We start from the raw sequence: 6,000 nt of genomic DNA, 5'->3' as shown, positions 1-6,000 counted from the left end.
GGAAGTGATCAGAGCTCCGCGGGCGGGGCGAAGGAGGTGTTGCAGTCCAGCAGGATAATGGTTGTCAAAGTATTTACAGGACAGCAAATCAGTAGCGTCAACATGAGTTTTCAAGTGATCCATTTACGTTTCAAAATGTGATGGATGTATGTGCACAGTTAACGTTTCATGTACTTGAAAAGCCGTTAGTTACAATGAGGATAAATTAAATGTACCTGTCATTAGCAACATGGAAGCAAACCACATAAAATGGTAAATTCAAATACTTACAGATTCATGACTGAAAATGTGAAAACAAAATGTGAGTGATTTTTTTTTCTGATTCCCAAGTATCTTCTTATGGCTACATCTGGACGCAGCATTTAATGTCCTATCAATAATCATTTGAGTTGCAGATGATGTAATTCTGTCATAATTGCAAATCAGTCAGTGTTCTGTGTTATTTCCTGGCAGTTGTGTTCAATAAAAACGAACGTGTTCCCTACTTGACATGCTGTATGTGTTCCCATAAACTGACAAAGCTGTCCGAGTGAGCATTCTGCAGTCATGTGCTGAACTTCCCTGAGTGTGACAGTTGCACAGAATGGAATGGCATACCATAAGGCAGTGAATAATATACAAGGTAAAGAAGCATTTCCCCAATAGTAAAATGTGAGCTGATAAAATGCAGCTAAAGTTTGTCGGTGAAATCTATAGATAGATGCACACACGAGGCTGAGCATATCGGTGATCCATGGTGTCTGCAAAACACAACAGAGAGTGTACTATTTGCTGTTTCATCAGCAATGCACCTCGTTTGGAAGCAATCTTTGGTAGCACTGTGAGACTGTGGAAATGTAGAAATAGAACAAGATTCCATGGTGGTATTAAAAAAAAAAAAATAAAAAAAGGAAAAAGGTGGGTAGTCTACTTTATCTCATTTGTGAGGATTTCTGTGACACAAGCATGGGTAAATGAAATCACAGATTTGTATTCTCTGTAAGTAGTTACTGTGGAAATGGTCTATCCATGACAAAACCCCTTCCTGTCACAGGGAAGTGCTGCTGCCAGCAGATGCGAAAAATGAGTGACTTCATTAAAATAACATTAGCAGAACTTTCTCCTTTCTGTAAAATGTATTCTCCCAAGCCAAATTCACAGATTTTACATTGCACAGTAATGAACTGAATTAAAAGGACAAAATTTACCCTGAAAAAAAAAAACCAACCCAAACCCAAGGCTAATGAATTTCAGCCTTGGATCTTCTAAACCAAACATGTTATAGGACAGGTCCCCAACAGTCATCTTCTAAATATGTGTTTGCATGGCAGAGTGAGGTGCCTACACAGACAGCTCTATTAACTAGCCTGGTCTGCCAGTTTCTTAGCCAGGATATGAGTCATCCAGTTTTCCTCAGATTATCTGAGTTTGACATGTCCTTATTGTTCCTGGGAGGACAAAAATTAGCAAATCCTTTTTCCTTTTTATCCTCTTTTTTCCTCCTTATTTTATTTTTTCCTTCCCCTCTTTTTTCCTTTTTTTTTTTCTTCTACAATCAAAAATTCCAAATGCAATGTCCACATTGCCATTGAGTCTGCTCTAGACCTTTCTTAGCCAAAGTTACGATGAAGGCAGAACAGTGCAAAGGGACAAAGGGACAGCAGTGGCTGCAGTTAGTATTTTGCTTCAGGCAGACAGTGAGTTTCTGTTTTGGAGCCTTTCCTTAACTTTTACAGGTCATGTTATTGTAATATGTCAAGCTCTTCTCCAATTGGGCTTGAAAATGCAGCTTAAACTTTGGTTTCTTGGCACTTTGTTGTGGTGGTGGCCTAACATTTCAGTTGTAGCCAAGCTGACATAATAGAAGACACATATGTATTTCTTGCCTTAAAAATCGAGCAGAAAAGGTATGTAGAATCTTTGTGTCTAATCTTCAAAAGCAATAGCAGAAATAGAATGAAAGAGCAGTGATTTAGTCTGTGAAAGAAAATGCCTGAGATTATTGTAGTCTGGATAATAAAAAGAAAAAACCAGAATGTTTCCTTTTTTCTGTAAGTGATGCCCAATTCCGTGCTCCTAGGCCATGGCCTGCAGAAGAAAAGGGGTATATAATGAAATACAAAACAGAAGAATTGATATTTTTCTTCATAGTGGAAAACTTTGTTGCTAAGACATCTTCTATATTCTACTTGCTAGAATGCCAGTATTTTAAAATTATACTCTGTTTTGTTTCCTGTGTTCATAATTCCAACATATTTTAGTGAGCAGCAATCAAGAATATTTCATTCCTTTCCTCTCCCCCTCATTGTTTTAAGTTCTCAGTATACAGACTGTGATTAGCAGCTTTGCCTGAGTTTACCAGTCTAATGGAAAATCGCCTATTTTAAGATTTTATTGAGAAGGCTTAATGAATATCAGATGGATTTCTGTTAGGTTGATGTGTGTTTACAAAATAGTTCAAACATATGTAACAGGTTGCATCATTTTAACAAACTGCGTATTAAGAAAAATGCTTGAACAGTAGAGATTAATGAGTTTTCTTTCTAATGAAATATCTTCTGAATAGAAACGTGGCATTTTAAAGTGTGTTTTTACACTTGTATTATCCAATTAGTTTTACAGGAATGTTTCAAATTTTCGAGGATATTTTGTAAATGATCTATTATAGCATGCTGAATAGATAAAGCATATATTTAATAACCTAAATTGTCTTACAGGAGGTATGACCCTCAACTAAAGTTCAGTCTAGACATTTCAAAACACTGAAAAAGTGTCATATGTATCTGGATAGAAAGACCAAAAAATGGAAGATGCCCTTCATGATTCATGTGTATGTAATAAAGTTTCTAAGACTTTCTGGATTGAATTCTTATTTGCACTAAAATATTATTATTAATAAAAAGCAAGGAGTCTTGATTTAGAAGGCTGTCAGTGATGCAGAATCTTTTTCCACATGGGACGATGACTCTTAAGAGCTGCCTAGTTTTAAATCTTTAAAAAAGTGGATTTATTTCTCTATTTAATATGAATTACTCTATTATCAGCTGCCTGTTGCCAAGACTGAAAAGACCATCATGAAGGTTTCTCTCCTGCATAAGTTCTTACCTGATCCATAGGCCTCCCTTAATCTCTTTGAAGCCAAGCTAAATTCCCTGAGGTTTGGTAGATGGAATTACATTTCTTTTATTGTTTTTCTTTCTTTATTTCCCAATTAATTTATTTTCCTATGATGTTTTTGTCATTCTCTACAAATGATTTTTAGTGAGAAAAGGCTACTAGCATAGCCTTCCTGTTTTCATGATTTACCTATTTATGTGTTCAAAAATAATTGTTTTTCTGCAAGGTTTCTGAAGCTGGTGCTGCCGCCATGTAAGAAGAGATCACTTTCTTTCTTCCAAGATATGTGACTTGACTTTGGGTACATCATAAATACTTGGTTTTGTTATGCCCACCTTATAATATTATACAAGTCAGATGGCTTTGCATCAGTGACTTGTCCTTTTCATTATCTAAAAAAATTCTCAATCTTTACCTTATTTTTAAGTCTATTAGAAATAAGTTTGTTTCCCAGAAGAACTAGGCAGAGTTCTTAAAATTTATACAGCCAAGGAAAAATTCTGCCAGATTTCTACTAGAAACACAAGTACTTGATGGTCATTTCTTTTCACCATGTGGTTGAGACTTAACAAGTAGTCTAATCCATTTGATGTGCAGTGTAAAAGTTTTTTTGTTGCAACTTCTTCATCAAATATTGTATGTTTGATATCAAAGTCACATACCATATAGAAATCCACATATTTTAGATCGAGAGTGTTATCTACCACATGTCGACCTAACTTGTAACCTCATTTTAAATAAGAAATGAAGTTACTTTGATGGGATATATTTTTTCACACATCCAGATTGATTTGCATTAATTATGTTATCCTCCTTAATTCTTAATTATAATCCTGTAGCATCCATTCTATTATTTTGCGAATGTTCGACATCCAACTGACAGGTCTATAATTGCCCCCTTTAAAAACTAAAACACATTTGCTCTCTGTCACTGTTCTGGAACTGACAGAGTGTTTCCAGAGTTACTGAAAAGCAGTGCTGGTGGTGCACAGAGCTTTTTAGGCAGCACTCTTTAAAGTTTTGCATGCAAATTATCTGGGGACAATAATATTTAATATCCAAGTCTGCAGCATTTTCTGGTATTGCTCTTAGAATGTAAAGAGCTCAACCCTTGTTATCGTGTAACATACGTACATAAATATTTCTGGTTTGTATTTTGACAGGAATTAACTATTCTGTATAATAAATATTATTTTTAATGTAATCACCTAATGGGTCGATACGATTGGAGCCTTTTTCTCCTCAGGACTGGATTTCATTCCCCGAAAACATTAAAAAGTCAGCATGTACCATCTTTAACTCTGATAAACAACTCTCTTGGCAAGTGTCTGTACTTGACTTTTTTTTTTTTTTTTCATTTCTGGATTATTTTTTACTTATACTCTCCCTTCTGTGACTCATGGTTTGTTTAACCAGCATGGCTTCTGTCTTCATTGACTGCCCTGTGACTCTTTGGACAGCAAGCACGATGTTTGTTGGTGTTCTGGAGTACAGAGGTCTGTATTCTAGGCCCATTTTTTCCTTCTCCCTTTTTCTCCCCACTCCAAGATCTTTTGTCTTACATAGTTGGGTCCATTCCATTCTGCTGCCCAACTGCTACCTGAGGTTAACTCTTCCTTCATATTTGGTAGTTACAAAAACAGTCAGAGTCACAATTACATTAACCAGGAGTATTGCAGAAATGCAATACTGCAGTCGTTCTGCTTCCTATGACAGGCCTCACAAAGAAATAACATTTTCTCAGAACTTGTGTTCTGCTTGGAGCAGCACAGCTTCAAAAGGTTTCTGACCAAATGTAGAAACTCCAGAGGACAGGAACAATAATACTAAGAGGTTTAGAAAGTGACTTTGCCAAAGTGTAAGATGCATGAGTTTAGGTTCTTCTAGAAAAGGGAAGGCTAGCCAACCTGTGTTTACATGGCCTGTGTGCTTGGCAATGCGGTTGCCCATGCAGAACATATCTGATGGATTTCTGTAGTGCAAATCTGAAGTTTCATATTGCTTTGCTGCCATCTCAGACACTCTCACAATCATATGATATACATCAACACTATAATGAACAGGGGGATGCTAGGCTTTTTTCTCAAAAAAGCATCTGTGAAACCTTGCAGTGTGGTGCATACTTCGTAAGTATAGCATACAGCAGTATCAGGAAGCTGGAGATTTGTGGGAACTCTAGTATTTCTTAAAGTTGAGAAAATCAAAGAGGACATATATATTAGTTAATATAGCTGATTGCATTATCCACAAAACATGACCTCATTTTAATTTCTGCACACATCTAATAGAATAAAACCTTATGTAACTCAATAGACATATCTCGCTTCTGTCTTTCCATTGATTAAATGTATGCTGTAAGATAACTTACCAGAGTAGCTGAAAGCATTTAGGAACATAAATGAAACTTCATTGGGTGAGATGAGTGGTTTGCCCAGCCCAGTACTTTTCCTTCAGCAGCAGTAGCACAAGGTGCCATTCCTGGGAGCATGCAGGACTGGCAGTGTATTCCCCTTGCCCTTGGTCCTGCCCCACTTTGCCTTCTCTCCAGCACAAATGATCCCAGCCTCCATCCCTTTCATAGTTTTTGTTGCCATTTATTACATCCTCTTTAACTCTAGTGTCTCACAATCTCTTCTTAACTTCTTATATACTGGAAGCAAGAAGGGTGATTTAGCACTTTGTATGTGTTTAAACATGAGTTCCCAATATATGAGACAGTCCTGAGGATGAAAACAGTAATTCAGCAAGGCATATGAACCATAGCTGGAGGAAGAAAATCCATGTTCCTTGCTATTTCAATTAAATTCCCTCCAGACGTAGATCAGGTCATTAATCAAAATTTTAATTGCTTTTCTCTCTCATTAATATGTCTGTATTAGAAAGCTAGATCCATCCAGCTGTGGA

Source organism: Columba livia, chromosome 4 (genome assembly GCF_036013475.1).
Source record: "Columba livia isolate bColLiv1 breed racing homer chromosome 4, bColLiv1.pat.W.v2, whole genome shotgun sequence".
Lineage (NCBI taxonomy): Eukaryota > Metazoa > Chordata > Aves > Columbiformes > Columbidae > Columba > Columba livia.
This window is presented reverse-complemented; position numbering follows the sequence as displayed.